The sequence below is a fragment of the Ranitomeya variabilis genome, chromosome 4 (genome assembly GCF_051348905.1).
Source record: "Ranitomeya variabilis isolate aRanVar5 chromosome 4, aRanVar5.hap1, whole genome shotgun sequence".
Lineage (NCBI taxonomy): Eukaryota > Metazoa > Chordata > Amphibia > Anura > Dendrobatidae > Ranitomeya > Ranitomeya variabilis.
In genome coordinates this window covers 284,072,153-284,092,699 of record NC_135235.1, presented here as the reverse complement: position 1 = coordinate 284,092,699, position 20,547 = coordinate 284,072,153, and the positions used below count along the sequence as shown (strand labels likewise).

Genomic DNA, 20,547 nt, shown 5'->3' with positions numbered 1-20,547 from the left:
TACCAGCTTTTTTGGCTTACTTTAGTACTTTACTTTTGTACTATTGCGGCTAAGACATGCCCTTTTTTATGGCTTGAGTAGTTTAGCTCTGGAGAACCTTTTCTGTCCTATCCTATCGATTAGAATGGGTATTGTGCAATGCTTCATTTTCCCTGCGGAGGCGCTGCAGGGAAATTAATTACTTATTGCTAAGTTTCCTCACACATTACAGACCTTCAGAGGGGGTCCCATCAGGGGTCAATTTGTTGAGGTACTGTGGTAATAAAGATTGTCCAAAGCGGACAACCCTTTTAACCCCGTAAAGGGGTTGTCCTGTCCAAATCAATCATTCTGTATGACTGCAGACTTAAGACCCTCCCTCAGCACATGCACTGTGGGGATCCTCTAGTTTCTGAGTCAGGACCGCAGGGTATGTATGACTTATACATACTCCTGGCCAGAGTCCATTCAGTAGGCACGGCCTCGGTCAATACAACGCTGTATTTCCATGTAGCGGCTGAAAACTCCTTAAAGGGAACCTGTCACCACGTTTTTGGAAGATGGGATAAAAATAGCGTTAAATAGGGGCAGAGGTGGGCGTTACATTAGTGTGTGTGTTATGCGTTTATTACCCACCTAAGTTGCCGAAATAACTTTGCAAAGTCTCCGTTTTCGCCTGTCAATCAGGCTGGTCAGGTCACATGGGCGTGGTGTCTTCACCCAGATTTGGCGTAGTTTTCCGTTGGTGGCGTAGTGGTGTGCGCATGCCCAAAGTCCGGAATCCTCTTCCAGGGGATTTAAAATAGCGCGGTGTTCGTTATTGCATTGGTGATCGGTGGGCGCGGCCATCTTCCTTTGGCCGCGCGTGCGCAGAAGCGGCGCTCTGCTGGCCGCGGCTTCAGGAAAATGGCCGCGGGATGCCGCGCGTGCGCAGATGGATATCGCGGCGGCCATTTTCCTGAAGCCGCGGCCAGCAGAGCGCCGCTTCTGCGCACGCGCGGCCAAAGGAAGATGGCCGCGCCCACCGATCACCAATGCAATAACGAACACCGCGCTATTTTAAATCCCCTGGAAGAGGATTCCGGACTTTGGGCATGCGCACACCACTACGCCACCAACGGAAAACTACGCCAAATCTGGGGGAAGACAACGCCCATGCGACCTGACCAGCCTGATTGACAGGCGAAAACGGAGACTTTGCAAAGTTATTTTGGCAACTTAGGTGGGTAATAAACGCATAACACACACACTAATGTAACGCCCACCTCTGCCCCTATTTAACGCTATTTTTATCCCATCTTCCAAAAACGTGGTGACAGGTTCCCTTTAAGACTTTCCACTGTTTCCTTGCACAATTGCTAACGTTAAGTTCACACTAGGTGTTTTTTGAGCGCTTTTTCTGCAGCAAAATATAGTTACATAGTTATTAAGGTTGAAGGAAGACTTTAAGTCCATCTAGTTCAACCCGTAGCCTAACCTAACATGCCCTAACATGTTGATCCAGAGGAAGGCAAAAAAAACCATGTGGCAAAGAGTAAGCTCCACATTGGGGAAAAAAATTCCTTCCCGACTCCACATACGGCAATCAGACTAGTTCCCTGGATCAACGCCCTATCAAAGAATCTAGTGTATATACCCTGTAACATTATACTTTTCCAGAAAGGTATCCAGGAGGGTTGAGCGACTTTTTATTTTTATAGGATCGGTTTGGGTTTCACGAAACCCGACTTTCTCAAAAGTCGGGTTGAGTGAAATTGGCCGATCCTATAAAAAAGTCGGGGTCGGCCGAAACCCGAAACCCAATGCAGTGCAATGGGATACTATGGTTCCCAGGGTCTGAAGGAGAGGAAACTCTCCTTCAGGCCCTGGGATCCATATTAATGTGTAAAATAAAGAATCAAAATAAAAAATATTGATATACTCACCCCCGGACGCGCCCTGGTACTAACCGGCAGCCTTCCTTCCTAAGAATGAGCGCGTGAATGACCTGCGGTGACGTCGCGGCTTGTGATTGGTTGCGTGAGCGGTCACATGGGCGGTCACGCGACCAATCACAAGCCGCGACGTCATCTAAGGTCCTTCACGTGCTCATTCTTAGGAAGGAAGGCTGCCGGAAAGAAGCAGGGCGCGTCCGAGGGTGAGTATATACCTAATAGGAATATACTCAGCCACAGTGCGAAGGCAGCCTAAGTATGGTAAAATATTAATGTTGTCACCAAGTTCTCTTATTATGCGAAAAATTAATATTTCCGCACGTCTTTAACTAGATCTTCATGCGTTCACATGGCTCACTGTTAATATCACGCTCTTCTGGGCATTTGTAATTGGGTACGCTTATCTCTTTGCCTATTAGAGTTTTCTTTATTATTCTTGGGGGGGTTGTAGTCCGGCCCAGGAGAACCCGTTTACATAAATTAGGTTCTCTATACAAAGGCGACGCATGGTCGAGGTGTTCGACCACACAGAACCCTTGTTACGCGTCATTAAAAAACTGCACTTCCAGGCTTCAGTGCGAAAATACCTAAAAATAATAATGGAGTAAGAGAAAATAATCATCTCAATGACAATGTATCGTTAATCTGCTCTCTGTGCCTGGAGGAGGTGAATTAATTTTTCATTTTTTTTTTCTATAGTAGAAACGGATTACTAAGTGGAAAAAAATAAGCTTTCCAGAGATGGGTGTAAACGTGGATGGGAAATAAATACAGGTCCTTCTCAAAAAATTAGCATATAGTGTTAAATTTCATTATTTACCATAATGTAATTACAATTAAACTTTCATATATTATAGATTCATTATCCACCAACTGAAATTTGTCAGGTCTTTTATTGTTTTAATACTGATGATTTTGGCATACAACTCCTGATAACCCAAAAAACCTGTCTCAATAAATTAGCATATTTCACCCGTCCAATCAAATAAAAGTGTTTTTTAATAACAAACAAAAAACCATCAAATAATAATGTTCAGTTATGCACTCAATACTTGGTCGGGAATCCTTTGGCAGAAATGACTGCTTCAATGCGGCGTGGCATGGAGGCAATCAGCCTGTGACACTGCTGAGATGGTATGGAGGCCCAGGATGCTTCAATAGCGGCCTTAAGCTCATCCAGAGTGTTGGGTCTTGCGTCTCTCAACTTTCTCTTCACAATATCCCACAGATTCTCTATGGGGTTCAGGTCAGGAGAGTTGGCAGGCCAATTGAGCACAGTAATACCATGGTCAGTAAACCATTTACCAGTGGTTTTGGCACTGTGAGCAGGTGCCAGGTCGTGCTGAAAAATGAAATCTTCATCTCCATAAAGCATTTCAGCCGATGGAAGCATGAAGTGCTCCAAAATCTCCTGATAGCTAGCTGCATTGACCCTGCCCTTGATGAAACACAGTGGACCAACACCAGCAGCTGACATGGCACCCCACACCATCACTGACTGTGGGTACTTGACACTGGACTTCAGGCATTTTGGCATTTCCTTCTCCCCAGTCTTCCTCCAGACTCTGGCACCTTGATTTCCGAATGACATGCAAAATTTGCTTTCATCAGAAAAAAGTACTTGGGACCACTTAGCAACAGTCCAGTGCTGCTTCTCTGTAGCCCAGGTCAGGCGCTTCTGCCGCTGTTTATGGTTCAAAAGTGGCTTTACCTGGGGAATGCGGCACCTGTAGCCCATTTCCTGCACACGCCTGTGCACGGTGGCTCTGGATGTCTCCACACCAGACTCAGTCCACTGCTTCCTCAGGTTTCCCAAGGTCTGGAATCGGTCCTTCTCCACAATCTTCCTCAGGGTCCGGTCACCTCTTCTCGTTGTACAGCGTTTTCTGCCACATTGTTTCCTTCCAACAGACTTACCATTGAGGTGCCTTGATACAGCACTCTGGGAATAGCCTATTTGTTGAGAAATTTCTTTCTGGGTCTTACCTTCTTGCTTGAGGGTGTCAATGATGGCCTTCTTGACATCTGTCAGGTCGCTAGTCTTACCCATGATGGGGGTTTTGAGTAATGAACCAGGCAGGGAGTTTTTAAAAGCCTCAGGTATCTTTTGCATGTGTTTAGAGTTAATTAGTTGATTCAGAATATTAGGGTAATAGGTCATTTAGAGAACCTTTTCTTGATATGCTAATTTATTGAGACAGGTTTTTTGGGTTATCAGGAGTTGTATGCCAAAATCATCAGTATTAAAACAATAAAAGACCTGACAAATTTCAGTTGGTGGATAATGAATCTATAATATATGAAAGTTTAATTGTAATCATTACATTATGGTAAATAATGAAATTTAACACTATATGCTAATTTTTTGAGAAGGACCTGTATATACGAAATAGGAGGGGATTTAAATAATAGCGGAACTCTTTGCTTTCCCGGCGGCACTGATATCCAAGTATTTACATGCGGAGGGAAGCAACTGCGTCGATGTCAGGCCCATGGGATTAGCGCTATTAAAATCTATCTAGCTGACGACAGTTTTACATCATTTCCATGGACACTTTGCCGCTGAGAAAATCCTTTTTGTATCATCTAGATGCAACTACAATCCTCATTATGACGTAGTCTGGTGATCACATCTTTGTAGTTTACTTTACTTTGTATTGAAGTCGGTAAAGATTATTTAGGGCTCATTCCGAGGTCAGATTTTTGCATGATCCGTGATTTTTGCGGATAGCACTCGCACCCGTGATAATCTATGGGGCCATTCACGTCTGATTTTTCACGGGCTTTGTGGTCCTCAGAAAATCACAGAGACGTATCCAAGGGTTGTGTCAAAAATCAGCAATGCAAGTCTATAGGTCTGTGAAAAAATGACATCCGAGTGTGGTCCGATTTTCATCTACCGTCACATAGGAAATTTTTTTTTTCTCCACTTGCAAACACTCGGACCAAGCCCTGATCCGTTTTTCTCGCATGTGTCAATCCAATTTATTGATGGTCTGGATTAGTGTTCACGATATGGCCTCATTCAGACATACAGGCGTTTATTGCATATGAGAAAAAAAAAAAGAAAGATCGTTTTTCATTAGTTGTTGAATTCAATTTTCATGAATTTTTATTCCATTTTTACGATTAGTTTTTCTTGTATGTAAGAGAAAAAATGTCAACCGTGTCCTACACAGTAAACAAAGAGAAATACACATAAGGCCGGTTTCACACGTCAGTGGCTCCGGTACGTTTAGTGACAGTTTTCTCACGTACCGGAGCCACTGACACACGTAGACCCATTCAAATGAATGAGTCTATGCACATGCCTGCGTGTTTTTACAGACAGTGTGTCCGTGTGCAAAACACGGAGACATGTCCGTTTTTCTCCGGCAGCACGGTCCACAAAGCGTCCCGCACACGGAGAACAGTGTGCACTCTCCTCCGTGTGCACGTACCGCCCGCAGGAGAAACAGCGCTACAATAAGCGCTGTCCCCCCTGCTTGTGGTGCTGAAGGCGGCATTCATCCCTTCTGTCCTGCTCGGCTGAAAGCAGCGCTTGCAGAACAGAAGAGATGAAAAATGACGTTTTGCTTTTTTTTCTTTAAAAATGAAGTTTGGGGGTCACCTCCCGCCTCCCACCCCTCCACACCCCCTGTGCGCCCGCCCGCTTGCAGAGAAATACTCACCCAGCTCCCGCGATGCCTCCTCTCAGCGCCGCAGGCTTGTCCTGTGTGAGCGGTCATGTGGTACCGCTCATTACAGTGATGAATATGCGGCTCCACCTCCCATAGTGCACTATGTCCCGGAAGTATTTCGCTGTGTTCCGGGACATAGCGCGGTGGCGCATGCGCACTATTGCTTTTCGACTTTGCCCGCAGTTGGGCAAAGCATACTGCGCGTGCACAAGGCAAGATTGCCTTGGGCAGGTGTATTCTATGGAGGACAGCGAATCAACTTCAAGCCAATATTGCGGCCAACATGCAGCCAGCAGGAAAGGAAGGGGTGAATAAAACACCCAAAAACACCGCCCATCGGACCGAAAAAAGGTCCCGCCAAATTCAGGTGACAGGTTCCTTTTAAAGGAACCGCTGGGGCCGATGGTATCGCAGCTGAGATGGTTCTGCTCCTCACAGGTGGAGGAAAGCCCCAGGGCTACGAGTACAGTCTATCAGGGATCGAGGATGTTGGGGTGCCGGACTGAGGATGCGGGAAAGGACACAAGGGCTGCAGTTTTCTTTAACCTTTAAGGGTATGTGTCCACATTCAGGAAACACTGCATTTTTGACGCAGCGCTGAGCCGCAGCGTCAAAAACGCAGTGTCCAGATGTTACAGCATAGTGGAGGGGATTTAATGAAATCCCGTCTCCACTGTGCATTAAAAAGCGCATGCCTTTTTCCCGCAAAAACGCACATGTGTTGCGTTTTTTTCAGAACGCAGCATGTCCTTACAATAAGCAAAACACGCAGGAACACCGCAGGTGACCTGCCAGTGACCTCAGGTCACTGGTATTGCATTTTTGGTCAGAATTTTACCTTCATAAAATTCTGACCAAAGCCTGAAGCAAACCTGAACGTGGACACATACCCTTATTCCTGGTTAAAGATGCAGTCCGGAGCACAGGTAACAGGTGGTAATGGAGATCCGGGCAGCCTGGAAGCAGTTCAGAATCTACCTAGACAGGAGGGGTTGGAGGCCGCCCTACTGCGCTGCTCTCTGGGTTCTTGATACTTTATGCTCAACTCAAGTCCCTCTCTCAGTCTGTCCATTAAATGGAACACTACCCGCATGGCAGGCAGTGTCACTCCCTCGTATTGACTCCAGGCTTTCGTATGGTGCTGTACCTCAGGGTGTCAGCTGGGGCCAGGAGACCTGCCCTCCAGTTTTAGTTGCTGGGTCTGCAGTTGCCACACAACCAGGGACTCCGGTGTCCTGTTTTTGGTGCTTAGTCCTGGGGTGAGCTCAGTTGCAACTCCAATCCCCACAGGTCCTCCTCACTTGCCTCTTCCTCCTTCACTGTCTCAAACTAACTAACCCCACCTCCAGGCCAGAACTTATAGGGAAGCTCCCCTGAAATCAGATGTTAGAGCTCCCCCTTCTGGTCTGGTGTAGGAAAGGTGTTGCATGCTGATGTACCTGGAAAGGGGATCCCTCCTGGCTTCCAGGCATGATATCACCCCATGTGAGAGAGGCAATGCCACCGGACTCCTGGGGTGCCACAGTAATAGCTCTGGAACGCTTCAACATATGCCAGTGATTTTGAGACTCTTTTTTCGTTACACATAGTACTTTATGATAATGGTAAACTTAGGTTGATATGTCTTGCATTTATTTATTAAAATATCAGAAATTTGACAAATTTAAAAAAAAATTGCAATTTTCAAATGATTATTCCTTTAATCCAGAGAGTCATACCACGCAAAAACATTAATAACATTTCCCTCATGCCTGCTTTACATCAGCATCATTTGTAAAGTTTTATTTTATTAACATCTTGGAAGGTTTAATAATGTAGCAGTAATTTTTCATTTTTTCAAGGAAGTTTACAAAACTTATTTTTCAAGGGACCTGTTCAGTTTTGAAGTGACTTTGGGGGTCCTATAAATTGGAAACCCCCAAACGTGATACCATTTTAAAAACCACACCTTTCAGCGTATTCAAAATTAGTTTCGGGTAGTTCATTAACCCTTCAGGTGCTTTTCAGGAATTAATGCAAAGTGGCATAACAGGAATAAAAAAGTGTATTTTTTACCACCTAACTTCTAAACAGGCCGCTATAACTGGAGGATTTTAAGGCCATTATTTGGCTGTGAATTGCCATGGCAAACATCAGGACCACATGATCAAGATTTCAGGGTGCCGATGGGGTTAAAGAAGGAGCTCCCCCCCACTCTGTTAACCATCTAGGTGCCATAGTCACTATTTACAGCAGAATTTAAGGGGTTAAAAAACCATAATCGGTGCAAACACTGTTCGTGGCTGATGCAGCAAGTTGTCAGCTATAGTGTACAGCCGACAGCCACAGGATTGTCACTCGTCGGGGGATGCTAGTCTCTTATATCGCAGGTCAGTAAAAAGACGTATTAGTGGTCACTAAGGGGTTAAAGGTAAAAAAAAATAAAGACAGCTTTTTTGCATTTACGCCAAAATCATGAACCAAGAGCTCCATTTTGATGAACTTGGAGCACAAATGTCAGTGAATAGCACAAGACAAAAAAAAAAAAAAAGGTATATATATATATATATATATATATATATATATATATATATATATATATATATATATATATACTTCAAATAATGAATTCAGCCCTTCTGGGTATTTAAAAATAGATACATATTCTAAAAGATTTACATGATGTGAATTAGATTTTTTTTTATTTATTTCCGGTCCGTGTGCTGTAAACGTGCACAATGGACCGCACAATGATAGCGCGCTGAACAGTATGCTGGTGCATATGAGAAATGTTTCTACACTTACCACTGGTCTACACGGCAAAATTGCTGCAGCGTAATTCTGTGCGTTTTGCAGACGAGACAGTGCTAGTTTTACAGGCAGGCAGTTCTTGCAAAGTCAACCATGCAGCAGCACACGGACCCTATCAATTCTGCAATTTCCAGACGTGAGTGGTCAAAAGATTGCAGCATTCATGTGAACATCGCCTAAAGCCTTTCACCTGTTGTCTTGAAGCGTGCAGGTAAATCAGATGTGTATCCCTTTAACAAACCTGGCCTTCCTGTGAGGTCAGCAGCAGCTGTGCCACAACATGGTGATTGCAGGAAAATGGCTCTGGATGTCCAGGCAGCTACATACTGCCAACAATGGTGCGATACACTATGCTCATTGGTTTGGTGAGCTTTCAAAAAAAAAAGATTTGCAATGACGGTAAGAACAAAACTTCTGTAGGTTTTATTATTTCTGTCCAGATGTTGACGCTGTCACCATCACGCACGGAACTTTTTTTGCAGCGTATTTCACTTTTTACACTTGTTGGCTGTGGTGGAATGAAGTCTCATCTGTTATCTGGGAATCTAGATTTCTGTGCAAAGTTTAAAAAAAAAATATATATATATATATATATATATATATATATATATATATATATATATATATATATATTATTTTTTTTTTTTTTGTTGCATTTACATGGGCCTGTCTTTCTTTGTTGTTTGATTTTTGCCTTTTTTTCCATAAATATTTTATCAAGTTATATGACAAATTTAAATATAGTTTAGTGACAAAGCTCCATTACACCACTGATGTACCGCAAGCTTTGCACCTTGTCATATCCTGCAGTGCAATATCGGGAGCCTCATTTAGGCTATGTTCACACGTTGCATTTTTTGCTAATTTTAAGCTGTTTACAAAAAGCAGGTTTTGCTGAGTTTTTGTTGCAGTTTTTAATTCTGCTTTTTTGTTGTTGTTTCTTATGTATGTTGATAAACTTTAGTGCCCCCAAAAAGTCTGATTTAACTTCCTTAGGTTTTTGAATGAAAAACCTACAGTAAAAGCTCATACCTGTGTTTTTTTGTTTTTGCATTTGCCCATTGTTTCCTATGGGTGAAAAAAACGCTGCCAAAATGCAGAAAGAAGTGGCATGCTGCAGTTTTCCAAATCAGTCAGGAAAATAAAACCAAGCTGTGTGCATGAGATTTCTGAAATCGTATAGACTTTGTTGGTACTGTAAAACACATTTAACTTAAAAAATTCTGCCAAAAAAAGCTGCAAAAACGCAATGTGTGAACAAAGCTTTTGGTGAGTTTTTGATGTTGCAGATTTTCTACACCCATGAAGTAAAATGGGTCACTTGTATATTTTTTTTTTCTTTTTTTTATACTGAAATTTAGCTTAAAGAGGTGCAACAACCAGCAAAATTGTGAAAAAAAAAAGCTAAGTTTGACGAACCATGCACTATGCTTGCATAATTTTATTATATTTGGTATAAAATAAGACAGGCAGAAAAGTAGGGAAAGACAGAAAAAAAATATATAAAAAAAAATGAAAATGATGAATCAGGGGCTTGTGTTTTTTCCAAATAAGAGTCCAAGCTGTCAGTTTTTTTTTTTTCCCATCAATCTTATCAGGTGGTTTAATTATGATGACATATGAATAGTTTTGAGCAAATGTTTGGATAAGGTGTTATATGAGCATGCTCAGGTGTTAACCGAGTGTCTCGAAAACTATGTTCCAGTCCTCGCTCATTTGATCTACCATTGAGTTAACCATCTTGTGTAGAAATTATCTTCCTTGTGCTCTTCTGTTTACTCTGAAATCACTTATATAAAGTAGTGGGTTACATTCGCTAAATGTGGAGGGGGGGCACAATTTGGCTGAAAACCACAGCAGAATACCATTTTGCTCCAGTTTGGTCTGGTCTTACAATGTTAATTCCAGTGTGCATAAGATTTTAATTTATTTTTTTTTTTTTTCCTGTAAGAAAAAACCCCCAATGTTCTCTCTTAATAGGTCGATTGAATAGCATGTCGTATCTGGTCGTAGAGGAAGTACGGTACCTGACAAATGCATCATGGAGCAGTTCAGGGGAGACGGGACCTTTTTGTTATATTTCCATAACCAATTGGTTGCAGGAAGTTCATTTCCTTTATGGATCTTGCATAATTCCATGAACATGTTAAAAAAAACCGACTTTAACAGTTTATTCACTTATAGGGACAATGGGAAAACACATGAATAATATGCTACATCTAATGTATGATGCAATTGTAAAATTTAAAAAAAATCCAGGAACCTAGAACAAGAATTGTGGGGGAAAAAAGAAAAAAAAAAACAAGGCAAAGACATTATTTTTGCAAGCAAAAAAAAACAGCAAAAATTGGGTTTGCACAACACCTTTCAAGTCAATTTCACTTGAGCGCCTAGTCGGGGGCAAAACACAATCTTGACCACAGGTATAATGACTAACTGCATCAGGAATATTAAGAGGTTGTCCAACTTTTTGGACAAGGTTTTTTTTTTTTCCACTTAAGTGAATGTATCTGGTGCTACAACTACATCTACATTTAGGTTCATTTTTAAAATGTTAGTGTTTTACTCTTCCGGGCTCCTATTATTATTATTATTATTTATTTTATTTTTTTTGTTTCCCTGCTCATTCAACGTTGAGTTCTGTGGTCATAAATCTGCTAAAATGAGTTAAAAAAAGACACATTAAAAGAGTTATAAAATCTCCCATTGGACTGGGGGAACAAGCTCACTAAGGCTAGTTTCACACTAGCGTTTGGCAGGGCTGCGGACTTCCTCCATGAAGCCCCACCCACTGCCATGCCTCTTCATTCAGCTCCGCCTATGGCTGCATGCGGCGTGCATACCCTATCTTTAACATTGGGTACGCAGGCCATGCAGATGTATGCGGATGCCTCCGCGTGCGTCGTTTTCATGCTGCGCCGACAGCAAAAAATTGCTACATGTTGCGTTCGGCGAAGCGCAAAAACGATGCATGCGGAGGCATCCGCATACATCTGCATGGCCTGCGTACCCAATGTTGAAGATAGGGTATGTATGCAGCAATAGGCGGAGCTGAATGAAGAGGCGTGACAGTGGGCAGGGCTTCATGGCGGAAGTCCGCAGCCCTGCCAAACGCTGGTGTGAAACTAGCCTAAGAGATTCTCCGTTGGCTCATTCTGCAGCCAGCAGTAATGCAACACAGTGGCTTTAGGGGACAAAAAATGTACAGTTTTTTTAATTAAACCCAATTAGAAAAATAATTTTTACCCTCAAGATTCATATATTTAATAATAATAAAAAAAAAAATTGTTCCCCAGACGGAAAACCCCTTTAAAATGGTGCCCGTAGAAGTGCTTGGGGCCTTTCTGGACCTCTGTGTAAAAACTTTGAGAAGTTGCCAAATTTTTGGGCAATGTGGAGTGGTGCAAAGATATTGTGACTTTTGGTGTTTTTACGCGGGTGTGAATTAGCCATGCCGAAATGGGTGGAGCTGGAGTCAATATGGCAGGTACAGCGATGTTGGAGGCAGCGATCCTACAAGTCACTATTGACCCTTTAATGAGCCTTCCCACATGACTTAGGTTAAAAGCTAAATCAGAACCTCAATTTGCAGACATCGTGTTTCGGGGTGTGCCCCTCATCAGTGCAAGGCAGGAGATCTGATTTGGTTGTATGAGAGGCCATTGACTGGAGTCTAAGAGGATGTTACCCCTTAGGCCCCTGACTAGGGTTTATCATACAGCCAAATCAGATCTCATGCTTTGCACTGAGGAGGAGCAACACCCACAAAACACTGTCTGCAAACTGAGAATCTGGTTTGGCTTTTAACCTAAGTCATGTGGCAAGGTTCATTAAATAGTTAATATTGATTTTTAGGATTGCTATTTACTATAGGTGGCTCTAGAGTTCTAGTCTTCTTCCTCTCTGATGAGACAATTTGCATATTTAATTTCCCAGAGGACCATGCATGGCTTATAAGTCTCCTTATCCTGACATGTGACTCACCCCAAGGAGAAACATTACCCTTTAGACCCAAAGTTATTCTGTGACATTAAAATTTAGCTCTTAAATCCTTCACGCGTCCGTTGGCCATTTTGCATAGTTTTTGGTCTCTCGGAATTTTGGCAGAAGGATTTCATCTTCTTGACTTCTAGTGCTGAAAAATGAAATAGGCCATTACCATAAATTATCATACATCTTAGAATGACTAATGGCGATACATTTGCATGCCACTGATTAAAAAAAGAAAAAAAAAAACACTCGACAAATTTCACATAAGAAAGAGTAGTATATAAATCTCTTTCTATACATGATGGAGCATTTTTCCGAGGACCGTTGGTGTGTCCCGCCACGTTACAAATCTGTTTGTGCCCTTCTTGAGGCGCCATCAGATTTTACAAGATTGTTACTGTTTATTGTTATTTCACTTTTTTTATATTATGCAAATGAGTATAATTCTTAATTGGAGCACAATTCCCACCTATTAAATATTCCTTGCGTTCCACATCGGATGCTGGATAATGTGTAATAAATCTAGCAGCTGGCTGTAATCTTCTCATGGTACTGAAGCGAAAGGGCTAAGGCGGTCTTTACAAAGAGCTTTGAAAAAGGATTAAAAATTCCAGGTTATGCGTTTGTTTATGATATCCAATAAGTATATCTTGGAAATTAGCTCCTCGTTCATTCGTCTGGAAGATTCTACTTGACATACTTTGATAAGACTGCTAAATCTGCTTCAGTTAAAGCAAAGTATTACGGGAGGCCAAATAGCCCAGTACACCTTCCCACCTACTTGTTTTCCATAAATCTCCTTCCTACTACACTCACAGCATAATGCAAGTACATGAAGTCACATTGTGACTCGCAAGATACTATGGCCGCAGCAAGCAAGTCACAAAAAGTCAGTCAGTTGATGTTTTTGCAACTTGCTTGCAGCGACCTTGCGGGTTGTAATACAACTTCATTCCCCTGCATCATAGCTGTGACGTAGCAGCAGCGTACAGCAATCTTTTGCCTCTTGACCTGTCTCATGGCCAAAGTCTTCTTGAAGTCCAAACCTAAATGAAAAGAAGATTTGGGCTATTAAAGGTTTGTTTTTTTTCTATTTTACACCAATTAGAAGTTGATAACACTATCATTACTATCGAGGATCTTCTTAAAAAAGCAAAAAAAAAATTCCAAGTCCCATTTTTGCATGGCTACTTTTAAGCTCTTTTCAGACAAAAAACTTTTGTGCCATTTGTCTGGAATTTTGTAAAATAAACCACAAAATCAAAGGCGGGTTGTATGTGAGTTACATTCAATTTAAGTCTAAGTTTATGGGTAAAAATCCAGCATACCATCTTCAGGTTCATGGCTAATTTATGGCGCTGCTGTTTGGGACACGCACTATTTTTGCTGTGCTTATTAGTACATTATCTGACAATACACCATAAGATATCACACAGAGCAGCATCTAACACTGAGCCGAGTGGTTGTATCTGCCAGTTTATATCTTTTTTTTTTTTTTTTTTTTTTCTTAGGGTATGTTCATGTAGAATTTCTGGAGTAAATTTTGCAGCAGATTGTGCTCTAAAATCCTTATGGAAAAATGCTTTAAATACTCTTTGAATAAGCTTCCTATTGATTTCAATGGGAAATCACATCTACAGTGCATTGACAATCCTGTCAATCCTTGGGGTGGTTTTCCTAGGGGAAAAAACACTTCACGTATGATTACTGAATAAATTGAAGCTGAAAAAAAACCCACCCCATGCCAAAAAAGTTTAGATACCATATGCACCCTATCTGAAAAGAAATGAGGACCTTTTCACTGAATTTTGTTTTTAAATTTAATCTGAGCCCCTTGCCCAATTGCCGCCATTCCAGTGATTCTGGAACAATTTTTCTTTTCCTTCTGTGCCCCTCTGTTTCAAAGTTATGCCCCTTGGTAATAATGGTGCAAATTTTCCTGTCAATCAACTGGGCGTACACCAGAGGACTTCTCTGGGGGCGTGGCCATTTTTTGATTGGCCCTCTTGAGAGGAGAAAAAGCAAATACCCACAGAGTAGTTATGTGGTACACGCCCAGTTTGGGTGAAGGGAATATTTGCGCCATTATTACTGAGGGGCATAACTTTGGAACAGAGGGGCAGAGAAGAAAATGAAAAAAATTCCAGATTCAGTGGAGCAGTGGCAACTGGAGGAGATACTCAGCTTAAAATTAAAAAAAATCCATGAAAGCTTCCCTTTAAGCTGGACTCGTCTTTCCATAAACCCTGAGCCACCTCTGTGAAGCTTATGCTCTACTTCCGTGCGATTTTTCATTTCAATTCTTCAATTTTGCCGACAGTTCCGGACAGCAATGTACTATAAATGGTAAAACTAATTTTTGCCTAAATAAGCCTGTGCTCCCTCCTGCGGTCTCTATTTTGTATTCATTTGCATTCACCGCAACCTGCAGAAACCTTTCCGTGAGGATCCTCTCTGCGAGGTGAAAAATAGAAATGTTTTGTAAATGTGAAAATTTATAGTCGATGGAACATTACATGTCACTAATAGGCGAATTTACTGCTGCCCAACAATCCTATGGGGAAATCTGGGCACATTGTTGAAATACAGCAAAAATGTAAATTGCTGCAGCATTTTAATATTATTTCAATACAGGCTGCATCTTGGAGGAAAAATGGGAAAAATCTAACATTTTATCAACTGGTTTGCTTCATCTAAGCAAAAAAAAAATATATAGTAACAATGATGGTGATTTTTCTGCTTTTTACATTTAAAGAATAATGCTGAACGATGGTAATGAATAATTACTCATATGATCTAAATTTGCTTTATGACCCAATACTTATGAAGAAATCCCAAAGTAACATCAGGCCCAAAATGTAAAGGACAATCAAAACACTTCCTATAATGAACAATGGGGAAAAATATATAAATTATTTATTGATCAGTAAGAGCTATAACAAATGCATACGTAAAAGACATTTGAAAGGGGAAGTAGAAATCCTAGAAGTCAATATCATCTCCTTAATAAGCCTTGCCATATAACTTGGGAGATAAAAGAAAACCAGAATCTCAATATGCAGACAATTGTTTCAGGGTGTTTCCCCTCCTCAATGCAAAGTATGAGATCTGACTTGGCTGTATGAAAGGCCTCTGAATGGGACTAAAGGGTAATGTGTCTCCTTTTACGAGAGTGACATGCAAGTATAAGGAGACTAATAGGCCATACAATGCTTCTCTGTATATTTAATTTCCCAGAGGAGCATTGTATAGCCTATAAGTCTCCTTACACTTGCATTTAATAAGAGACATTGCCCTTTAGGCACCAAAAGTAAGCCTACAAAGACTTAAGGTGGTCTTTAGACTCCGTATACATGCACTCAATACAGCTTAGCTATGTTCCCATGTAGCATCCCCACTACAGACCTCACCAAACTGAGATGCCACAGTGGCAGTTATGGCTGTGGATATCATAAAGAAGAAGTGGAGGGGAACTGCACATTTCACCCTATTTGTTGCAAAGGTTGAAACTTGCATCTACATCTGCAGCATGAATTGACACGTTGCAAATCTCAAACCTGTGGCTCCTGTCAATTTACACTGCAGATATATTTGCAGCATGAGACTTCGTAAAATCTCATGCACCCTCTTGGCACTGTAAAATGCAGTGGATTTTCCTCAAGCAAACATGCAAAGGAACGTCCCTAGCACTATGGGAACTTAGTCTTAACCCTTTGAAAATTGGGCCAGCCATGATGAGCGAATGTGCTCGGATGGTGTTATCCGAGTATCTGGGACGTGCTCGTATATTATGTTCGAGTCCCCGCGGCTGCATGATTTGTGGCGGTAGGCAGCTTCAACACATACAAGTATCACCTATCAAACAGGCAATTCCCTCATGCTCTGAGGCTGTCTAACAGCCATAAATCATGCAGGTACAGGGACTAGAACATAATATACAAGCACGCCCAAGGTACTCTGATAACACCCGAGCGTGCTCGAATAAGACATTATCTGAGCAAATTCGCTCATCACTAATGCAGACCATTGCTCTGGCTGGGGAAATCGGCCATGTGCATTGGCTACAATGGGTCCATGTGCGGTCCGGGTTGCAAATTCATCCATTGGAGAATTGTATCGCTGTCCAATTCAGGTATTCGGAAAAGCGAAAAAATCAAAACATATTAATAGGCCATAAGTTTTACCACGGACCCGATTATACTGACGGGTAACCCCCTTTTTATCTAGATAACCTGAATAATGCTTTTTTTGCCATGGACATCATCATCCGCAGCTCCTTCACTTTTTAATTTGTGTTTTAGAGTCGGCAATCAAAGGCAAAGAATTGGCATGAGCAGGATAAAAGCACAGGAGCACAAACGCCACTCTTCTAATTGTCAATTAGTCGTCCAAATCTCTCAAACACTGTTTTTTGTGTCCTCCAGGTAGATGGTCAGAACTTAGTATTTTTGGAGATCCTCCAAGTTCTTCACCTTTCACTCTATTTTCCTTTATAAATGGGATGGAAATTGCATTCTGTCTTCACTTGCTGTGAAAATTTCCTGTCCGCTTCATCCATTGCTAAGCTTCTGAACTATGTGATGGGTTGTGGTGGTGATTGGAGAAGGTGGGGAGTCGGGTAGACAAATGTCACCTTCTTCATCCAGACAAAGACCACGTTCTTCCTTCAGTTTTGACTACATTTCTATCATTATTTCCTCTGGGATTATATACAATATGGCTTTTTAGAGAAATACTATTGATGCACAAAATGCAACAATCAGTTCTTCAGATATGACTTCTTCGGTAAGAGTATTGATGCCGTTCATAGCATCCAGGCCGACTGGCCGCAACCAGTAAGGGTGAATATACTATAAATAGGAAAAATATATATTAAAAAAAAATTGTAAAAGATACGGCCACAACTGTTTTGGCAAGATTAGAGGCTTTCTACCTTTCCATGCAAAATATATATATATATATATATATATATATATATATATATATATATATATATATATATATATATATATATATATATATATATATATATATATATATATATATATATATATATATATATATACATACACTCACCGGCCACTTTATTAGGTACACCTGTCCAACTTCTTGTTAACACTTAATTTCTAATCAGCCAATCACATGGCGGCAACTCAGTGCATTTAGGCATGTAGACATGGTCAAGACAATCTCCTGCAGTTCAAACCGAGCATCAGTATGGGGAAGAAAGGTGATTTGAGTGCCTTTGAACGTGGCATGGTTGTTGGTGCCAGAAGGGCTGGTCTGAGTATTTCAGAAACTGCTGATCTACTGGGATTTTCACGCACAACCATCTCTAGGGTTTACTGAGAATGGTCCGAAAAAGAAAAAAAATCCAGTGAGCGGCAGTTCTGTGGGCGGAAATGCCTTGTTGATGCCAGAGGTCAGAGGAGAATGGGCAGACTGGTTCGAGCTGATAGAAAGGCAACAGTGACTCAAATCGCCACCCGTTACAACCAAGGTAGGCCTAAGAGCATCTCTGAACGCACAGTGCGTCGAACTTTGAGGCAGATGGGCTACAGCAGCAGAAGACCACACCGGGTACCACTCCTTTCAGCTAAGAACAGGAAACTGAGGCTACAATTTGTACAAGCTCATCGAAATTGGACAGTAGAAGATTGGAAAAACGTTGCTTGGTCTGATGAGTCTCGATTTCTGCTGCGACATTCGGATGGTAGGGTCAGAATTTGGCGTAAACAACATGAAAGCATGGATCCATCCTGCCTTGTATGGAGCATCTTTGGGATGTGCAGCCGACAAATCTGCGGCAACTGTGTGATGCCATCATGTCAATATGGACCAAAATCTCTGAGGAATGCTTCCAGCACCTTGTTGAATCTATGCCACGAAGAATTGAGGCAGTTCTGAAGGCAAAAGGGGGTCCAACCCGTTACTAGCATGGTGTACCTAATAAAGTGGCCGGTGAGTGTGTGTATATATATATATATATATATATATAATATAATATAATATAATATAATATAATTAATTTATTTTTTTTGTCTGATTTTCGAATACTTTTTATTACTATTTGATTGCACAGAATATTCGATCATCCGGCACAATCAAGTTAATACAGGATTAAAGGAGATTTACTGGACTGCTATCATAATAGAGCAGCATGTAATTCACGTTTAGGGAATCGCGGAAAATGATATTTCTTCCATGGATCAAAATATTAAGTAGGAAGCACATAATGCGGATATGTGGTCCTCAGGCGACCTACTTATCACATTGTGACAGGAGGGTCCTACACGGACTGTGAACCCTGACACACATTGTGCAGCCGAGCAAAAGTCACATGTCTGAGCTCCCAAGAGACGCTTACCCTGAAGAGCTTGGTAAGATATTTTATCTTTTGTTTTATTTTTAATTCCAGCCTCGATAGGATATGTTAACACTAACTTTTTTTGCCATGGTTTTTGGTGTATATTTCCGAGCCAAAATCCACATAAAAATCCTCAATACTGCTTGCAGCAGAAAGGAATTGCAAATTATTTGAATGAAAATGCAGAAAGATATGGTTTTTTTCTCGTTTGTTTGTGACCCTTTATAATGTGCGCGCCATTGGCCATGAGATCAGTGGCATAACTAGAATCTTCTGCGCCCCGACCTGCATGTCCATAGGATGTATGGGCTTTTGTAGCGTTCTAGATCCTATAAATACATGTGTTCACCCTCCATGTATTCATGTCACCCTCCTGGCTCTTTCTGTAGTAATGCCGCTGCCCTGGCCCCATTCTAGTATAATGACCTTCCCCCGTATCAGAACACATCCTTGTATAATAACCCCCCATCCTGGGCCATATCCTGGTATAATGACCCTCATCCTGGTTTAGTGACCTCTCTGTCCTGGGTCACATCCTGGTATAGTGACCTCCCCATCCTGGGTCACATCTTGGTATAGTGATGTCCCCATCCTGGGTCACATCCTGTTATAGTGACCTCCCCATCCTGAGTCACATCCTGTTATAGTGACCTCCCCATACTGGGTCACATCCTGGTATAGTCACATCCTGGTATAATGTTCTGATTATCTTTTCAAACACACAAAGGCTCCTTCTTACCTTCCTCTGCTCCCATCACGTGCGTCATCTTCTTCTATAGCCAGCAGCTGACTTTGTTCTGTCGGGGCAGTGTATGACATTGCTGCCATGCGCCGATCTTGACGGGCACGCCAATGTCAGCTGCGAGCCTCTGATTGGCCGGTGGTGTGTATTGCAGTATGGGAACATGGTGGGACTCTGTGCTGCACGGCAAAAACTAAATGTGTGTCTGAGGACGCACATCTAGCTGAAATAGGTGCCAGTGTCGGCAGGCCCTTTTCCTGCACCATCCTGGTCGCGGTCGCACATTCTGCCATCATAGTCGTTACACTCCTGCCTGAGATGCTACAATTTGCACCACAGCCCAAGACCTTAGCTGCTGGGCTGATCATTTGACTTTATACTCTCTGTCCGAGTAGATAAATCCTTCTGGCTTGTTTTCGAAACATTTTTGTACAGTTTGATCCAGACCGTAATTTATTTCCATCTGTATCATTCCTGTAGGATTGATTTTTACAGATGGGACACAATGGGGATTGGAAGCATAGACCGTTACTAAGTGACATAGGACGGCGCAGACAGAGATAAAACTGACATTTCAGCACATATGTTACTGTTTGTGTTGTACTTTGTTGTTTTATGTTGGTGTTTTTGCTGCTGATAAATTTTTTATCAATTCCGCAATGGTTGCATCCAGATGTCTCCAGCGAAATGCTTCCTGAAATGAAGGACTGAAATAACGTGTGCCGCCAATGAACTTCATAATGACACCGGACCTGTCTGCAGGGTGACGTTAGGGTCATAAATCCAACATGAGCTCCATGCAGATAATCCTCAGAAGAGTCTACGTAACGGGCTGCTATGCAGACTATTCCCTATGACCAGCTGGAATATTGTGCACAAATTGCACTTTTCTCATCTAGAATGCCCTATTCGGTCTTAACTGTGTGTAAGAAGGACCCAACATAGAGACCAAGACATGGTTGTGATGTGACAAAAACATGCCAGCGTGATTTTACCATAAATCTGCATGTTTTTCATATTAATTGTATTCACTATTTGCAGGTAGACGGCAGCTTTTCTTGCAAA

General features: G+C 41.7%; 1 protein-coding gene and 1 long non-coding RNA gene across 2 annotated transcripts in view; one reads left to right on the top strand and one right to left on the bottom strand.

Moving 5' to 3' along the window:
• Positions 1-6,899, bottom strand: part of LOC143764480 (uncharacterized) — a 43,635-nt gene extending 36,736 nt beyond the window's left edge. The window contains exon 1 of the long non-coding RNA XR_013213207.1: positions 6,741-6,899. This is a non-coding gene — a long non-coding RNA (uncharacterized LOC143764480). The remainder of the gene's footprint in view (positions 1-6,740) is intronic.
• The window catches only part of PLCH2 (phospholipase C eta 2), a 694,774-nt gene that overhangs the window by 419,165 nt on the left and 255,062 nt on the right, over positions 1-20,547 (top strand). The window lies entirely within an intron of this gene.